This window comes from Scylla paramamosain, chromosome 22 (genome assembly GCF_035594125.1).
Source record: "Scylla paramamosain isolate STU-SP2022 chromosome 22, ASM3559412v1, whole genome shotgun sequence".
Classification (NCBI taxonomy): domain Eukaryota; kingdom Metazoa; phylum Arthropoda; class Malacostraca; order Decapoda; family Portunidae; genus Scylla; species Scylla paramamosain.
The window spans coordinates 2,522,501-2,542,500 of record NC_087172.1 but is presented as its reverse complement, the minus strand read 5'-3'; the positions used below and the strand labels follow the sequence as shown (position 1 = coordinate 2,542,500).

The 20,000-nt window shown below is 37.6% G+C and overlaps 1 protein-coding gene across 5 annotated transcripts in view; it reads left to right on the top strand.

The window, feature by feature from the left end:
- LOC135111413 (adenomatous polyposis coli protein-like) overlaps positions 1-20,000 on the top strand; it is a 364,965-nt gene that overhangs the window by 52,263 nt on the left and 292,702 nt on the right. For all 5 annotated transcript variants that reach the window (XM_064024672.1, XM_064024675.1, XM_064024678.1 and 2 more), the window contains exon 2: positions 6,904-6,950. The gene's annotated coding sequence lies outside the window, so the exon portion shown is untranslated. The remainder of the gene's footprint in view (positions 1-6,903; positions 6,951-20,000) is intronic.

The window sequence follows — 20,000 nt, the reverse complement described above, 5'->3', positions numbered from 1 at the left end:
AGGGAAAAAAAATATGGCGGGAACAAACGAAAGAGGAGGGAAGGACGGAAAAAGAAGAGGTAAAGAAGATAAACTAGAATAAATTAAAAGGAAAGAAAATGAAGTGAAAAGAAGAAAAAGAAAATAGGAGAACCAAGCAAATGAAGATAGGAGACCAGGAAAAGTTAATAAAAAAAATGAATAAGAAATATGAGGGAGGAGGAGGAGGAGGAGGAGGAGGAGGAGAAGAGATTGAAGGACGGAAGCTGTGAACACCAAACTGTTTTTTCCCTTTAGTTCTCTTCCTTCATTCCTTCACACTCCTTCGCTCTGATTTCCTACCTTCCCCCCTTTCTTCCCTCTTCCTTCCTCTTCCTCCGTCTCCTCCCCTCCCTTTTTTCCCACCTGTGTTACCTGACGGGAAATTAATCTGCCTCAAGGTCACGACTAATGGTTCTCTCTCTCTCTCTCTCTCTCTCTCTCTCTCTCTCTCTCTCTCTCTCTCTCTCTCTCTCTCTCTCTCTCTCTCTCTCTCTCTCTCTCTCTCTCTCTCAATTCGGTTCAGTTGTGGAAAAAATGTCGGTTTTTCTTCTTTGTTTTTCTTTCATTCGTTTTTTCTTTGAACCTTTTTTTATTATCTCCTAATTTACTCTTCATCTTGTTGCCTTATTTCTTATTTTTTCCTTATTTTATTTATTTATTTTCTTATGTTCTTACTTATTTACTCATCCATCCATCCATTGACTCATCCCTCCCTTTCATTCCTCATTACATCCATGTCTCATTTCTCTCATTTAATCTCCATCCTGTCAAAGTATTTTTCTTCTCATCTTCCCTCCTGTATCCTCTTCATTATTCATTTATTTTCCTAAACCTTCATTCCTTCATCCCTTTCACTCATTTCCATTCTTCATTCTGTCAGGTTACTCTTTCCAGCTCTTCTCCTTCATCTTCTTAATTAACTTCTACCTGTGCTCTCTGCTGGCCAGGTAACAACAGGTAGCTTTTTCCTCAGCAGGTGTGGGTGGGAAACTAATTATCTCACCTGTAAATGTTCACCAGAGACTGTATTGATGTTTACGTTACCTGCATGTTGTTGTTGTTATTATTGTTATTGTTGTTGTTTTTGTTATTATTATTTTTGTTATCGTTGTTGTTGTTGTTGTTGTTGTTGTTATTGTTGTTGTTGTTGCTGTTGTCGTTGTTGTTGTTGTTGTTGTTGTTGTTGTTATAGAGTGGTAGATGAGTGGAACGGACTCAGTAATCATGTAGTTAGTGCTAGGACACTAGAGAGCTTTAAGAGAAGATTAGACAAGTTTATGGATGGGGATGATAGGTGGAAATAGGTAGGAGTGTTTCATACAGGGACTGCCACGTGTAAGCCTGGTCGCTTCTTGCAGCTTCCCTTATTTCTTATGTTCTTATGTTCTTATTAGTGTAGTATTAGTAGTAGTAGTAGTAGTATTAATAGTAGTAGTAGTAGTAGTAGTAGTAGTAGTAGTAGTAGTAATATTAGTAGTAGTAGTAGTAGTGGTTGTTGTTGTTGTTATTGTTGTTGTTGTTGCAGTCGTAATTGCATTATTATTATTATTATTATTATTATTATTATTATTATTATTATTGTTAGTAGTAGTAGTAGTAGTAGTAGTAGTAGTAGTAGTAGTAGTAGTAGTAGTAGTAGTAGTAGTAGTAGTAGTTGTTGTTGTTGTTGTTGTTGTTAAAGCAGTCAGCTGTATAGATAATTAACAACGAAGGAGGAGGAGGATGTGAAGGAAGTGAAGGAAGGGGAAGGGGAGGGAAGGAAGGGGGAAGGGTGATGCAGGGTGAAGGGGCGTGATAGAGGAAATGGGTTTGAAGGGAGGATAGGAGGGTTGAGAGAGAGAGAGAGAGAGAGAGAGAGAGAGAGAGAGAGAGAGAGAGAGAGAGAGAGAGAGAGAGAGAGAGAGAGAGAGAGGTCTGGGGTGGAGTGGTGGAGATGGATATGTGGAAGGATGTGTTGGGAGGGATGTGACGGGTGAGTGGATGGTGTGTGTGTGTGTGTGTGTGTGTGTGTGTGGTGGCATTGTGGTGTGGTGGGAGTGTTATTATGGTGTTGATTGTGGTGGCAGTGGTGGTGATGGTAGTGGTGTTTTCCTGTCTAAAAGAGGCTGGTCAAGGATTCTTCACAAGTAAAAAAAATAATAGTGATAATAAATAAATAAGGCAATAGACTGTGTTTGATCTATCATAAGTAAAGTAAAAAAAAAAGTGATGATTTGTGTTAAAAGTGACAGGAAAGAGAAGGAAGAGGAAAAAATGGAGGGAGATTAAAGGAAAGAAGAGGTAGAAAATCGAGAGTGGAGGAAAGAATTGGGATGAGAGATGAGATAAGAGAGGAAGATAAGAAAAGTGGAGAATGGAGGAAAGAAAAAAAGAAACGATATAGGGATGAAAAAAGAGGAAGAAGAGGATGGTTGAGTGGCAGCGAGGTGGTGGAGTGGTGTGTGGTGATGCGGTGGTGTAGTGGCGTGGTGTGTGTGGCTGTGTGGTGGATGTTAGGTTAGTTTGTGGTGTGTGGTGATGAGATGGTGTGGTGGTATACTAAGTGTGGTATGGTGGTGATGGTTTTGGTGGTGGTGGCGTGAGAGGCTGCAAGGTTATCATCACAGTCATGGCGGACCAGGTGAGGCGGGGAGCGGCAGGTGGTACAAGTGAGGTGCGGCAAGGCAGCTCATTACTGCCACTAACTTGTCTTGCTGTTCTCAGGTGGCCGGCGACAAGCTTATTCCTCCTCCTCCTCCTCATTTAATTTCTTGTCTATCTTCCTTTTTCGTCGTTGCTATCTGTTATACCTTTGTGTTCCTTTGTGCCCCTCCTCCTTTGTCTTACCATCCTGTCTCTTTTACCTGTAGTTAATTAGAAGTAGTTGTCTGACAGTCTTTTAAGGGTCTAAAGAGCTGATGTTTGTTTTTTCTTTGTATTCCTTTTATTCCTCCTCCTCCTTATTGTTCTCCTCCTCTTCCTTTTTCATCTTTCTTTTTCTCCTCGCCCTCGTCCTTGTGTTTATTTGATTTACCTTTCCTCTCCTCCTCCTCCTCCTCCTCCTCCTCCTCCTCCTCCTCCTCCTCCTCCTCCTCCTCCTCCTCCTCCTCCTCCTTTTCCTTCCCATTCCTCCATCTTTCTTTCCTCTTTCCTCTTGCTTACCCTCCCCTCTCCTTCCCCCTCTTCTCTCCCCTTCCTTTCAACACCCATCTCTTCCTTTACTTAAATATGCGCTGATGTAATTAAACTCTCACCCTAATTACATACTTCTTAACAGGTAATCTCATTTAGGCCCTCTTGGGTTACCTGGGATTTACCTGGTGGGATTAATTAGCCTCCTCACGTGACCTTAACCAGTTTGTTATGGTACCTGGTGGAAATAACTTGTTTCTCTCTCTCTCTCTCTCTCTCTCTCTCTCTCTCTCTCTCTCTCTCTCTCTCTCTCTCTCTCTCTCTCTCTCTCTCTCTCTCTCGGCTATTTAAAGGCTGAAACTCGCTCGTGATTGGCGGTTGAGTTGCCACACTTCAATTTCTCTTTATTTTTTTCTTGATTCTCCATTTTAAAACGATTCTGGGTCGAGAGAGAGAGAGAGAGAGAGAGAGAGAGAGAGAGAGAGAGAGAGAGAGAGAGAGAGAGAGAGAGAGAGAGAGAGAGAGAGAGAGAGAGAGCTTTTCCCTGTTATATTTTCCTTTAATTAATTTCTTCACATCTTTTTCATATTTTCTCTAATATTTTCTTCCTTTACGATATTTGAGAAAATTCATATTGGGTTTTTTATATCGCTCATTTTCTCGTTAACGAATATGATAATGAGAGAGAGAGAGAGAGAGAGAGAGAGAGAGAGAGAGAGAGAGAGAGAGAGAGAGAGAGAGAGAGAGAGAGAGAGGGGGGGGAAATGGAGGGAAAAAAGGGGGAAGGGGAGAGAAATGATCTGAGGCCAGGAAAGATGTCATATTAATCTTGTTGCTTTCCTCCTCCTCCTCCTCCTCCTCCTCCTCCTCCTCCTCCTCCTCCTCCTCCTCCTCCTCCTCCTCCTCCTTTTCCTCCTCCTTTTTCCATTTCTGTTTCCTTCTCTCTCTCTCTCTCTCTCTCTCTCTCTCTCTCTCTCTCTCTCTCTCTCTCTCTCTCTCTCTCTCTCTCTCTCTCTCTCTCTCTCTCTCTCTCTCTCTCTCATTAACGGAGAAAGCCTTGTAATTTAATACGACAGGTGATCTTCCTCATAAACTTTAATTAATGGCTACCTGCCTCATTCATCTCTATAATAATGGTGATAATAATGATAATGCTAATAGTAATGATAATAATAATAATAATAATAATAATAATAATAATAATAATAATAATAATAATGATAATAATAGTAGTAGTAGTAGTAGTAGTAGTAGTAGTAGTAGTAGTAAAAAGGAGGAAGGAAAGGAGAGGAAGAAGGAGAAGAATACCAAAATAATGTCAAAAAAAAAGGAAAGGAATAAATTAATAAAAAACAAAAAAATAAGAAATAAGAAAAAGGAAAACTTCTAAACTTCTCTGTCAGAAATAGAGGAAGAAAGTTCGAGGTTAGCTTAGGTCAGGTCAAGGTGAAGTCAGGTGAGGTCACGGAAGATATCCCAAATTGTGCGGCTGGTCAGGAGAATTACAAAGTGAGTGATACCTGGCATACCTGTAATTATCGGCGCTTACCTACCATGTTTCCCTCGTTCCTTTGCTTTTATCATGTATATTTTGCTTATTCCTTTGTCTATTTATATGTTCCTTTATTTGTATTTCCTTTTTCTTTTGTTGTTGTTGCTGTTGTTGTGTTCCTTCTTTTGTTTTCATGTTCTTTTTCCTCTTTTTTCCTTCTGATTTAAATTCATAATGTATTGCATCCTTTTACTCCCTTCTCTTCTTTCTTCTTATTTTTCGCTTTTACATAACTCCAGTCTTGTGTCTCCTTTAATCAATCAACCAACCAACGTATCCTTCAATAACAAACGTGAAATTAAATGGCACAGATATGAATTTTATGTGATAGTTTAATTTATTGCGGAAAAGGAGGAGGAGGCGGCGGAGAAAGAGGAGGAAAAGGTGGAGGAGGAGGAGGAGGAGGAGGAGGAGGAGGGAGAAAGAGAGTTTAAGGCGTTATTAATATTTGCCGCTTGGGTAGAGAAAGAGGAAGAGCAGGAGGTGGAGGAAGAGGAGGATTAGGTGAAGGAAGAGGAGGAGGAGGAGGAGGAGGAGGAGGATGTTGTTTACAAGTTTGGTGAGAGAGAGTTGCTCGGAGACAAGTAATGTGTGTGTGTGTGTGTGTGTGTGTGTGTGTGTGTGTGTGTGTGTGTGTGTGTGTGTGTGTGTGTGTGTGTGTGTGTGTGTGTGTGTGTGCATCCATCCGTCCTTCCTTCCTTCCTTTTATTCGTAATTTTTTTCCTTTTTTTCATTATTTTTTTCATCCTTTATATTTTCCTTCCTTCCTTCTTTCTTTTTTCTTTCTTTCTTTTTTTTTCTTTCTCAGTTCTTATTTCTGCGGCTGATTGGTTTGTCTGTTTGTCTATTTTAGTCGGTCAATCACTCAGTCAATCTATTTATGTATGTATGTATGTATGTACGTGTGTATATGTATGTATGTATGTATGTATCTCTGTACTATCTATCTACCTCTGCAAGTTTTCGTTATTTTCTTTTTCTCTTTTTTCCTCGAGTACATTAAAAACTTTCCCCAAGTCCACATTTCTACCTACTCTCTCTCTCTCTCTCTCTCTCTCTCTCTCTCTCTCTCTCTCTCTCTCTCTCTCTCTCTCTCTCTCTCTCTCTCTCTCTCTCTCTCTCTCTCTCTCTCTCTCTCTCTCTCTCTCTCTCTCTCATAACACTTAACATTTTTTTAAACTTATTTTTTTTGTGCTTTTTTGAAACACTACCTTCATGTATTTCTGTTGTTTATTTTTTGTTTCACATTTTTTTCACCCATATTTTCCTTTCATTTTTCTTGTTGGTTTATTTTTCCACAATTTCTTTTCATTTTACAATTTCCGAGCTTATATTTTTACTTTTTTTTTTTATTACTATTTGAAAAAAGTTGTTGTGTTCTTTAGTATCTGCGCGTATTTTTATTGTTTGTATATAATGTTCATGCTTTTTTTTGCCTTTTTCAGTTTTTCTTCATGTGAGAAAAAAAAATATAGTATCGCATGCATTTACTTGTTCATCTATTTATTTATTTAATTTTGTCAAGAATACCTGATTTTTGTTTTGTTTTATTTTTATTGTCTTGTTTTGCAATCATTCTTACCTTCGTATATGTTCTATTCGTTTATTTTCTGCTGTTCTGCATTATGACTGTACAGATTTATTTATTTATTTATTTTATTTATTCATTTATTCATTGTGCATTTATACGTCAAGAGTGATGAAGATATTTTTCTTTGTATTTCTAGTATTTCTATTTTGATACATTTTCTTTTATCCTTTACAGCAACTAAATCTTTTCAAACACATTTTTGTATTCACTTCTATATTGTGTATCTGCTTTGCCAAGGAACGTGAAATAAACTAATTTCCTTTTTTTCTTTGTCTTTCTTCTTGTTCTCTTTCTTGTTGTTCTTGTTCTTTTTTTTGGTTCCTGTTCTTGTTCTTGTTCTCGTTCTTCTTCCTTTTATTTCTTATTTTTTCTTCGTCTCTCATTACTATTGTTATTTATCGATTTATTTATTTAAAAGTTTCATTTCATTATATTCCTTATTCTTTATTTGATGTTTTAGTTTTATATGTTAATTTCTTTCTTTCTTTCTTTCGTTCCTTCTTTTTCTTTCTTTCTTTCTTTATCTACACCACACAATCACCTACATATCTATCCATCTTTTATTTACGTCTCCTCAACAACGTAAAGAACAAAACGTAACATTTTTTCCTGTTTTTGTTTTTTCCAGAAGTGACCGGTCCACACATGCGTCTGGCGGGCGGATCTCAGCTGCAGGTGTGTAGCGGGTGTGTGTATGTGTGTGTGTGTGGCGCTGAGAGGATTGGCGCACCTGGTGTTGTGAGGATTAGCGTACCTGAAGCTGAGGGGGAAGGTAGGAGAAGGAGGTGTGGTGGTGGTGGTGGTGGTGGTGGTGGTGGTGGAGGAATATGTATCGAAATCTTTTTATATAGTAAAAATGTCGAGAAAAGAATGGAAAACACTTCTTCCGTAAACCAACAGGAGGAGGAGGAGGAGGAGGAGGAGGAGGAGGAGGAGGAGGAGGAGGAGAAGGAGGATTATACATGCTATCAAAACAACCTTCTAAAACTTTTTCGTGGCTGTTGATAAACTTATTCTTACAAACTATTTAGTAAAAAGATAAGACAGTATAACAGAAGGAGGAGGAGAAGGAGGAGAAGGAGAAGGAGGAGGAGGAGGAGGAGGAGGAGAAAGAAGAAGGAAAAAAAATCGAAGGGAAAATGAGAACTTTAAAACAGAAAAGTTGCGAAAGAACAAATAAAAAGTAAATAGATAAAATTGAACTTTTTTCTGTAAATTATAGAAGAAGAAAATAAAAAGAAAACAAGAAAACAACGAAAGCAGAAGCAAGTAGAAAAATCATACAATGGAAAGGTTAAAATCAAACAAACAAACAAACAAACATACTCACACACCTCTTCCACAAACTAACAGGAAACAGAACAACAACAACAACAACAACAAAAAACAGGGGAAAGAAGAAGAGCAGCAGCAACAACAACGACAACAACAACAACAACAACAACAACAACAACAACAACAACAACAACAACAACAACACCATCACCACCACCACCACCACCACCAACACCAACACCAACAACAACAACAACAGCAGGAGGAGTAGACACAGGTGCCCATGTCGGAGGTTACATAAGGCACAAGACCGAGTTGACCTTTCAAGGCGAGGGTCACCGGTACGATTAGGGCACGAAGGGATGAGGGGAGGGGGTGAAGGGAGGCGGATGAGGAGGTGAAGTTGGAGAGGGGGGCGTGTCGATGGATGCAGGTGGTTGAGGGGGTGAAGGGACAAAGGGAAGAAGGGAGGAGGAGGAAGTGGTGAAGGGTTGAGTAGATGAAGGGGGTGATGAAGGGAGGATGTGGAGTGGTGAGTGGTGAATATCGGGAGAGTGGATGTGTAGTGGAGGAGCAGTTGTTGTGGAGAGAGGTGGGAGAGGTGTGTATAATTTTGGTGGTGGTGGTGGTGGTGATTGTTAAGGTGGTGGTAAGGATGGTTAAGAGGAAAAGAAGGAAACAGTAATGATGATGATGATGATACTGCTGGTAGTGGTGGTGGTGTTTAAGAGGAAGTGAAGGGAAAAAGATAATAATAATGCTAATAATGGTGGTGGTGTGGCTATGAATGAAGAGAAAATACTGATGGTGATGATGATAATGATAGTAATAACAGATAACATTGTCCCTGAAAACCTACACAAAGGGAAGTTATTAAAAAAAAAGCAAAGTAAATAAAATAAAAGAAATACGAATATGGAAACTATATTTAAAAAAGATTCACCTGCAGTTTTTTCTTTTCTTTCTTTTTTTTTTTTTTAGGCCCGGATAAAGGCGAGAGTGGAAACGCAGGTGTGGATTGTAACGCTGCGCTGACAGGTGTGGATATTGTTTTATTGACTTTTTTGGCTTTACTTTTATTGCTCAGGATGGCACGGGAGGAGGAGGAGGAGGAGGAGGAAGAGGAAGAGGAGGAGGAAGAGATTTATTGTTCTTTTTGTTTCATTCTCTTTTTCGTCCTTGTTCTTGTTCTTGTTTTCGTTTTATCTTCAATCTCATTCTTGTAATTATCACTTTCCTTTGTTTATTCTTCCTTGTTCCCCGTCTGCCTTCATTCTTCCTTCCTTCATTCATCTCATTATTATCGCCTCCTTTTTGTACTCTTCCTCCCCGTCTACCTCTGTTCTCTCATTCTTTATCAATTGTCAACCCTTCATTCCTCCCCTTCTACCTTCCATTCCTCGCTTATTTCTTCTATTGATTCATTATTATTCACCTACGTTGTTATCGTCTTCCTCATTCTTGTTCTCTTCCTCTTTCTCTACACACCATTTTTTTTATTAATTCTCTCTCTCTCTCTCTCTCTCTCTCTCTCTCTCTCTCTCTCTCTCTCTCTCTCTCTCTCTCTCTCTCTCTCTCTCTCTCTCTCTCTCTCTCTCTCTCTCTCTCTATTTTTTTCTTTTTTAATCAGATAAGGTTATTTAAAAATCCTCTTTCTCTCTGCTCCTCGTCCTCTTCCTCTCCTCATCTTCCCCTTAAATTAAAGAGCCACCGAGGTGACCCAGGTAACCTCCGCAGCCTCCGCACCCAGGTAGCGATTCACAGGTAGCTCCCCGGGACGTTTGGTGCCCGTGAAGGCGGTGATGTTCCTCGTAACGGCGCCACTCAGAGGGGACCAGATCTCCTCTAACCCTCAGGAGTGTCTCGAGTCTAGTGGTGTTTTGCTCTTTTGCTCTCAAGGGAAGGGAAGGGAAGGGAAGGGAAGTACTGGTGTTTTCAAATTGTGATGTAAAAAAATATTATAAATAAAATAAATAAATAAATAAATAAAATGAACAGATGAATAGAAAAAGGGTTCTAATCTGTTTGTCTTATTTAACTCATTCACTGTTTTAGGTAACATTCAAAGCAGCATTGGAGTATACTTTCCATAGGCATATTCAGAAAAAAAAAAACAAGGGATTCGTTTTCTATTTTCTACGCTACAAAATTAATTGATATACTCTTTTACAAAAAATATGCCTGAAAAATGCTAAGGGGATTATTAGGAAAAAATAACTAGCACTGAAAGGGTTAAATCTACAGGTATCTTCATATTTCTTTTGTTGTAATACGTCAAAGTTCCCACTTGCATTAAAATAAAAAGGAATAAGAAGGGCAAAGCATTAAAACACAGAAAGCAGAGAGAAGAAAAAAAAAAAAAACAATCATGTAGACTAACATATAATGAGAACCAGATATAGTACACACAGAATTATAAGTTGTGTGATTTTTAGATCAATGAAAGGTGGAAAAACAAAACAATGTAGAAAATACCTATATTTTAACCCTTCCTCTGCAATGCACCCCAATTGTGAACAGTAAAAGCAACATATGGAGTCTTATAAGCACCTACGAGAGAGACGAGGATGAAAATGAAGCATATTTTGAAATTTTTAGCTAGTACAATGTTTGGAAGTGGCTGTAGAACAAAAGATGCCCCAAACTAGTCACTGATAAAGGAAGGATATGGCAGATAGCGGTGAAAGGGTTAAGATAGATGGAGCATACACAAAATTATAAGGAGTGTGTTTTTAGATCAATGAAAGGTAGAGAAACAGAATGAGGTTAAAAGTACTAGAGATTTTAAACCATATGGAGTAAACACACAAAACTACAGGGAATTCTCACCAAATAAGTGAGCAGAAAGAGACGATTTTCTTCACCAGCAGTTGGGAATTTAAGCTAGATGGGCTAAACACGCAAAACTCCAAGGAATTCTCACCAAATGCCCCTCGTGAATGATAATAAATGAGCAGAAAGAGACGATTTTCTTCACCAGCAGTTGGGAATTTAAGCTAGATGGGCTAAACACGAAACTATGAGGAATTCTCACCAAATGCCCCTCGTGAGAGATAATAAACTAGAAGAAAGAGATGATTTTCTTTACCAGCACGTTCTGATTTTCCTCCCCTGCGGTAAAGACTTGGAGATCACTCTGCTAAGCGTATTACTGAGTGGGAGGGGGAGGGAGGGTTCACTGTAATCTTGCTCTGTCTCTCTTTGTCTTCGTCTGTACACTTACCTGTTCTTTGTCCTTCAACTGTATTTTTTTTTAACATTTTTTCTTACTTTTTTTCGTGATTTATTTATTTTATGTTTGTTTATTTGTGTTTCTTTGTTTCTTTGTTTTTTATTTTTTTTTATTGTACTTGTTTGTTTTTATTGTTGAATGTATTGTTGCTTTTTACGAGTATTGGAATGATTCTTGACAAAAACACATTATGATCCTTCGTCTTTGTTTTCTTTTTTCTTTTCTATTCTTTACTTTTCTTTTCTTTTGCTGACTGCCGTTTCATTCAGTTATTATTATTATTATTATTATTATTATTATTATTATTATTATTATTATTATTATTATTATTAGTAGTAGTAGTAGTAGTAGTAGTAGTAGTAGTAGTAGTAGTAATATCAATAACAATAATAAAAAAAAATTGAGCGCAAAACGAAATGGAATAATGAAAAGAAAAAATAACCGGAAAAATAATGAGTTTTATAATGTACAAGATAATGAAAGGAAGAGAAAGGACAAGGAATAAGAATAATAGAAAAACAGAATTTGTAATGAGTGTGAAAGTGACTAAATAAATAAATAAAAGTGAACGTAAGAGATGAAATGTATTAATGAATAAGAATGAATGAAAGTATTGTGAAATGCAAAGCTGAAAAAAATGCGTTAAAGAGACTGTGTGTGTGTGTGTGTGTGTGTGTGTGTGTGTGTGTGTGTGTGTGTGTGTGTGTGTGTGTGTGTGTGTGTGTGTGTGTGTCCGTCTTTTTGTGCAATAAGAGTGACAGGAAAGGTCAGACACACACACACACACACACACACACACACACACACACACACACACACACACACACACACACACACACACACACACACACACACACACACACACACACACACACACACACACTCCATCACTTTAATTGAAACGTTTATTCGTATTCTCTGAATCATTTTTGTCCAGAGAGAGAGAGAGAGAGAGAGAGAGAGAGAGAGAGAGAGAGAGAGAGAGAGAGAGAGAGAGAGAGAGAGAGAGAGAGAGAGAGAGAGCAAGCAAGTCATACACGAAAACAAACCCTTTTGACTTTTGCTTTAATGAATGGTATTTTTAAAGAGGAAGTTATGGCGGAACAAACATGAAGGAGAAAGAAATGGTTCACGGCGCCTCTCGTAAAGGAGAGAGAGAAAAAAAGAGAGAAAGTAAAGAGAGCCATAAATGTTTGACTTTATTTCTGAACCTTTGTGACTAAATTTTGTTGCTTAATTGTAAGAAAATATTCCCCTTTAACTGATTTGGTCTTCTTTATAAGTGATGACTCATTGCTTATATTAAAAGGCTAACTACTCTTTGACTGCGATTAATTACTCTTTAACTAATTACTTGTCTTTTAGGTATGAATAACTTTTCCTCCTAATGGCTAATCACTTTTTAGCTTTGGCTAATACATCTTTAAGTATGTGTAATTATTTCTTCTTTAATGACTAATTACTCTTTAACTATGATCCTTTATGCTAACCATCTCTTTAACTGTGGTCTTTAATGACAAATGATCTCTATAACTATGAATAATTGTTCTTTTGTGTGGATAACTTCTCCATAACTAATTAGTATTCCTTCCACAACATCATTATCATTTTTTAAACTGCAATATTTTACTCTGACCATTTATCTCTCTTTAATAACCCTTTCCCCTGCGACATGCAACAAGTCTCGACACTAAAAACAGTGCATGAAACTTTTCTAAGCATCTACAAGAAAGAAAGGAATTACAGGGATAGATTTTGCATTGTCTACACAGTATTCTGTTTAAAGGTGGCTGTGGAACAAGAAGAAATGCCTCACACTGGGTAATGGTTAAGGAAACGTGTCAGATTGCAGTGAAGGAATAACTAGTGGCTCTCTCTCTCTCTCTCTCTCTCTCTCTCTCTCTCTCTCTCTCTCTCTCTCTCTCTCTCTCTCTCTCTCTCTCTCTGACGGACTGACTGATTCCTCTTGCTTATTTCCGCGAAGTTCTCCTTTTGTGGCATATTAAGTGCAATGAAGGAGGAAGAAAAGGTAAGAGAAGATAATGTGAGTCTTAACACCCTTACAAAAATAGGAGGAGGAGGAGGAGGAGGAGGAGAAGGAGAAAGAGGAAGGGGGAGGAGAAAAGGGAGAAGGTGAAGAATTTAAAGAATACATTACTAAATCGTGAAGAAAAACTGAAGAATAAGATAAAGAGGAAAAAGAAAAGAAGGTGGAGGAAGACGAAAAGAAGAAAAGAACAAGAACAAAAGCAAGAAAAACAAGATTGCGTTATTAAACTGCCTTAGAAGAAGAAGAAGAAGAAGAAGAAGAAGAAGAAGAAGAAGAAGAAGAGAAGGAGAAAGAGGATAAGTAGAAGGAGAAGGTGAAGAAGAGGAAGAAAAAGAAAATAATAAGAAAAAAGAAAAAGAAACAACAAAAACTAAACAAAACAAGAACAAGAAAAACAAGAATACGTCACAAAATCTTGAAGAATAAAAATTAATAAATAATAATAAGAAGAAAATAAAGAGACGAAACTGAAAATTAATCCAGCTCTCCTGAAGGCGCTGAAGCTGCAAGGAAGAGGGACATTAGGGAGGGAGGACGGCTATTAACTGTGATACGAGGAAGATTAAGGCAGAGGAGACTAAATTATTACTTGAAGCCCTTTGTAATCCTCCTCTGAAGTGAGTTTGTGTGGGAGGAGGAATGCTGAATAAGAATACTAAAGAGAGGAATATTTAAAACAGCCATCCCTTATCAGTTGTTGTGGTAATGAAAGTAATATACTGCTATAAATGCTATAATACTAAATAATACTAACTAGAGGAATATCTTAACACATCCATCCCTTATCAATTGTTGTGGTAATAAAAGCAATATACTGCTAAAAATGCTATACTACTAAATAATACTAAAAAGAGGTACTCGTATATTTAAAACAGCCATCCCTTATCAGTTGTGGTAATAAAAGCAATATACTGCTATAAATGCTATAATACTAAATAATACTAAAAAGAGGTATATTTAAAACAGCCATCCCTTATCAGTTGTGGTAATGAAAGTAATATTAATCTGGAGGAATACTAAAAAGAGGAATATTTTGACACATCCATCTCGTATCAGTTGTTGTGGTAATAAAGGGAATATTAATCAATAAAAAAATACTAAAAAAAGGAACATTTATTAAAACACATCCATCCCTTATCAACTGTGGCAATAAAAGTAATATTAATCAATAAAATACTAAAAAAAGGAATATTTAACACAGCCATCCCTTATCAATTGTTGTAATAAATGTAGTATTCCCCAATAGAAATATTCAAGTAAGGATATTACATAGACCTATCCCTTTATTAATTGTGGTAATACTTGTGATATTCCTCGATAAGAATACTAAAAAAAGAGTAATATTTAACACACCCCTTCCTTATCAGTTATTTTGGTAATAAATGCAATATTCCCCATAAGAATACTCAGTAAATGATGATAAATAAATAAATAAATAAATGAGATGATATTACTATAGATTTTGTAAGGAGAGAGAAGAAATATAAAGGGAATTAATTTACCTTACGTTTTAGAAAGAGAAAGAGGAAAGAAAATAAATGAATTGATAGATAGATAACGGAATAGATTAATCTGTATCTGTAATAAATGTGATATTCTCCACCAAGGATTCTCGGCAAAGGAGAACAAGTACAGCTTTCCAATGAGTACGCTTCGTCAGTGATAAATGTATTTTTCCAGTTTATTTTCATATTTCATGCAGGGAATGTATAAAAGACAATGTGTACAAAAGAAAGCACTTGGTAAAAAAAAAAAAAACGAAGAATAATGAAAAGAACAAAATTACTTATAAAATTCAAACTTTATAATAAAAAAGTTTCATTATTATTATTATTTTTATCTTGTTTTCATGACGCAATGATACCTTTAAGAGAGAGAGAGAGAGAGAGAGAGAGAGAGAGAGAGAGAGAGAGAGAGAGAGAGAGAGAGAGAGAGAGAGAGAGAGAGAGAGAGAGAGAGAATTAGATACGCCCATCCCATTTAATCAATTGTTGTGGTAATGCAAGTGATATTCCTCAAGTAACAATATTTAGCAGGTGGGGTGGCGCAATATTGATGTGGATTAGCAAGGGATCAGGTGGCGTTACGTAAGCCACCTGATCCCCCTCACCTGCAAGTCATCGGTGGGGAGGGGGCCGGGAGGGAGAGGGGAGGGGTAGGGGAGGAGAGGAGGAGGAGGGGAGGGGAAGGAGGGGAAGTATTGTTGTTGTTGTTGTTGTTGTTGCTATTTTGTTTTGTTTTGCTTCTTCATCGTCTTCTTGTTCTTGTTCTTCTTGTTCTTATTGTTCTTCTTATAACGATGATGATCTTTCTTTCTTTTTTTCTTTTTTTCTTTATTTCTTTCTTTTCTTTTCTCGTCCTTTCCTTCTTTCTTTTTATTTTATTTTCTCGTCCTTTCTTTCTTTCTTTCTTTCTTTATGTATTAGTTGATTTCTCCATGTTTTCTGAATGAATTCCTACATTTTTCTTATTCTTTTCCTTATTTCATGTATTTCTTTCTTTAATTTCTACCGACTTTGCTTCCTTTATTCGTTAGTCTCGTGTTTATTCCTTTCATCACACCAATTCTTCCTTTCATTTACCACAGCTCACATAATGGCTATTTTTGTAACTTTTCTACAACAACATGTATTTTCTTATTCTTCTATTCTCCTGATTCAGTATGGTATATTCGCTAATATTATTTTAGTCCATTAATTCTTCTGTTCACTCTCTATTTTATCATATATCATATATATATTATTTTTCGTAATTTTCTACCATTTTTATTTTCAAGGGTAGTTACTTTAATTGCAAATAAAAGGTAATTAATTTAGTTTGGGGGTCAATATTCACCTAGTACTATTTTATATTATATTTATTAACCATTTTTGTAATATTTCCACTACTACTACTACTACTACTACTACTACTACTACTACTACTACTACTACTACTACTACTACTACTACTACTGCACATATAATTTTTGTTAGAGTAATTATTTTGTAGCTGCAAATGAAGGTAATTAACTTAGTTTGGGATCAGTATTCACTTGGCACTATTTTATATTACACTTATTTATTTGTAGCGGTTCTGCTACTGCATACATTATTATTGCAAAACTAATTACCGTACCTGCAAATAAAAGTAATTAATTTAGTTCTGGTCAGGAGGAAACCAGTTGTGTGTGTCGGGGAACAATGCAAGGGTGGGAAAGGTTACTGGAACATAACAACAATGGCTATTTTTTTGTGTCCTGAAAGAGAGAGAGAGAGAGAGAGAGAGAGAGAGAGAGAGAGAGAGAGAGAGAGAGAGAGAGAGAGAGAGAGAGAGAGAGAGAGGCTTATAACCGATAATTTTCAGCTGATGTTTGCATATTCTCTCTCTCTCTCTCTCTCTCTCTCTCTCTCTCTCTCTCTCTCTCTCTCTCTCTCTCTCTCTCTCTCTCTCTCTCTCTCTCTCTCTCTCTGTCTCTGCGCATGACCACTTACCTGGACGTGAAAGAGGAGGATGAAGATTAAGAGGAGGAGGAGGAGGAGGAGGAGGAGGAGGAGGAGGAGGAGGAGGAGTGACAGTCTCATACTTTTCGTTCTTCCAACATTCTTCTTCCTCCTCCTCCTCCTCCTCCTCCTCCTCCTCCTCCTCCGTTTCCTCACCATTTCCTCTCCTCCATTTTCTGTCTCGAAGGAAGTTACTCTTATTTCATGTATTATTTTCTTCCTTCCATTATTCTCATTCTCTCTTCTTTCCCTTCTTTATTATTTTTTATGTTCATGTTCTGGTTCGTTCGTTTGTTCGTGATTGGGTGGCTTATGTGTGTGTGTGTGTGTGTTTATGTCCGGCGTGGGCAGTGTCCGTGATTCCTTCCTTTCTTCCTTCCTCCTCCTCCTCCTCCTCCTCCTCCTCCTCCTCCTCCTCCTCCTCCTCCTCCTCCTCCTCCTCCTCCTCCTCCTCCTCCTCCTTGTTTTCTTTCCCTTCCGCTAATTTTTTTTGTATTTTTCCTTTTTGTAGTTCTCCGTAATTTTTATTTTCTACATTTTACTATTTTCTTCTTTCCTTCCTTCCTTCATTTTCTTTCTTCAGACTTTTCTTTGTTTCTTCTTTCTTGTTTTCTTTCCACGTCTTCCTTCTTTTCTTCCTTCTCGTATTTTTCGGCGTGTTTCTTCTTCTTCTTCTTCTTCTTCTTCTTCTTCTTCTTCTTCTTCTTCTTCTTCTTCTTCTTCTTCTTCTTCTTCTTCTTCTTCTTCTTCTTCTTCTTCTTCTTCTTCTTCTTCTTCTTTGTTTTTGTTGGTGTTGTTGATGATGACAGCGAACGATTATGTTTTTTGTCATTATTTTGTCATCATCATCATGACTTCTTCTTCTTCTTCTTCTTCTTCTTCTTCTTCTTCTTCTTCTTCTTCTTCTTCTTCTTTTTCTTTTTCTTCTTCTTCTTCTTCTTTTCATCATTATTTTTCTTCACTTTCTTGTTCTAATTCATGTTTTTCAGTCGACCCTCCTCCTCCTCCTCCTCCTCTTCCTCCTCCTCTTCTTCTTATTCTTCTTCCTCTTCGCTTCATCACTTCGCGCCTTCCTCCTTCAAAGTTTTAACGAACATAAATCATATCACGTCTCATTGAACCTCTCTCTCTCTCTCTCTCTCTCTCTCTCTCTCTCTCTCTCTCTCTCTCTCTCTCTCTCTCTCTCTCTCTCTCTCTCTCTCTCTTGGTGTGCGGAAAATAAAATGAAATATGATAATACGAAGGGTTTGTTCTTTTCCTTTCTTTTCATAATCTTGAGAAAAAACTTGAATTAGCCACAAACACCTGTCTGACACGCGATCTCTCTCTCTCTCTCTCTCTCTCTCTCTCTCTCTCTCTCTCTCTCTCTCTCTCTCTCTCTCTCTCTCTCTCTCTCTCTCTCTCTCTCTCTCTCTCTCTCTCTCTCTCTAAATGCGTCATGAAAACAAGATAAAAAATGATAACAATGAAACTTTTGATTATAAAGTCTTAGTTTTGCGAGTAATTTTGTTTTTTTCCCATTATTTTTCGTTTTATTATCAAGTGCTTTCTTTCATATACATTGCCTTTCGTATATTCCCTGCATGAAATATGAAAATAAAGTGGAAAGTACATTTATCACTGACGAGGCGTATTCGTTGAAAAGCTGTAGTAATATCAATTGTATTTTTTGTTAGTGATATAATGAAAAAAAGAGTGTATGAAGTTTGTTATTACTTTAATTGCTTCACCTGTGTTACCTGAGAGGAAGCTGTTAACTTAATCTTGCTGTGTATTTGTTTGTATATCATGGTACAATTTTTATTTTTGTCTGAAACACTTTTGAAACACCCTTTTTCTTCCTCTTTGTTATTTTACTCTTTATTATTTTATTCTATTGTGCTGGATTTCTGTCTTGCATTATTATACACTTGCTATGATCCAGTGATTTTCTTCGCCTTTCATGGAACACTCCTTACGATCCTATTCTGTATTTCTTTGTCTTGCATGGAACTCACACGGGTAGTTTGTCTTACATGAATCCATAGACACTCAGAAAAGTATTTTATGATATTCATATTGTACAGTAGTAGTATAGTATTATTATAGTAGTGTACAGTATTTATTAGTTTGCTTGTCACTGAATATTTTTGAGCTAAGAGTTACGAGCGTATTTATCAAACTACGGAAATTATAGACATACAACATGGATTGACATTTTGATATCAACTGTATATATTTTTATCATTGTTTTTGCTGGATTAATTAACTCAACTACCAGTATATTTATTGCGTGACGGAGGGATAGATAGATAGCTAAAATAGATAGATAGATACATACATACATACATACATACATACATACATACATACATATATGCATACGTTTTTTATGTTTAGGAAGAGGAAAATACAGATAGATACATAGATAAATAGATAAATTGATAGACAAAAAATAGCTAAATATAGACAGACAGACGGATAGATGGACAGATAGATGAGTATATACATGCGCAAAGATACACAGACAGACTAACAGAAAGCCAGGCAGGAACAGTGAGAAACAGATACATAGACAGACAAACACACACACTGCACCAACACCAATTTCACCATTAAACCCACCCACTCACCATCACCTCACCTACTGCACCTGAGTTTATAGATAGATAGATAGATAGATAGATAGATAGATAGACAATATTCTCATAATCAACTCATACGGTCAGTTTTGCCATTAATCCCATTCATTTACCGTCACCTCACGCTCCCCGCTCCCTCCCTCCCTTACCTGCGTGATCGTGACAACACAGGTGGATGTTCCATGGATGTAGAGTGACAGGTGAACCTTAATCCTTTTAGCTATAACTTGTCAATTAAGGTCTATTTATTATTCATACAGGTGTGTGTGTGTGTGTGTGTGTGTGTGTGTGTGTGTGTGTGTGTGTGTGTGTGTGTGTGTGTGTGTGTGTGTGTGTTATAAAATTGTTATCGACACTGTCAGTTACGATAAAATGTCACCTCACGACCGTAACTTTTGAGAGAGAGAGAGAGAGAGAGAGAGAGAGAGAGAGAGAGAGAGAGAGAGAGAGAGAGAGAGAGAGAGAGAGACGTATGGGAACTTACTGACTTCATGCTGACTGGGCTTTAAATACAAGGAAGAGGAGTAGGAGAGGAGGAGGAGGAGGAGGAGGAGGAGGAGGAGGAGGAGGAGGAGGAGGAGGAGGAGGAGGTGTAATTTATGAATGAGCCGCGAGGGAGGAAAGGAGGAAACTCAGGAGTGAGGGAAAAATGAAGGAAGGGACGGGAGAAGAGAGAGAGAGAGAGAGAGAGAGAGAGAGAGAGAGAGAGAGAGAGAGAGAGAGAGAGAGAGAGAGAGAGAGAGAGAGAGAGGAAGCGGGAAGACACTAATAAGGTAGGAAAGAGAAAAGAATAATGTTTGGAGGAGGAGGAGGAGGAGGAGGAGGAGTGGAGGGAAGGAGTGTGGAAGAGGGGAGATAGGGAGAGATTAGGAGGTTGGAAGAGGAGGAGGAGGAGTACAGTAGTGGTGATGGTAGTGATGGTGGTGGTGGTGGTTAGAGTGGGCGGTGTGGCGTGAAGGTGAGGCGGTGGTGCTGTGGTGGCCTTGCAGATGTGGTGGTGGTGGTGGTGGTGATAGTAGTAGTAGTAGTAGTAGTAGTAGTAGTTAGTATTCTTGTACCACCACC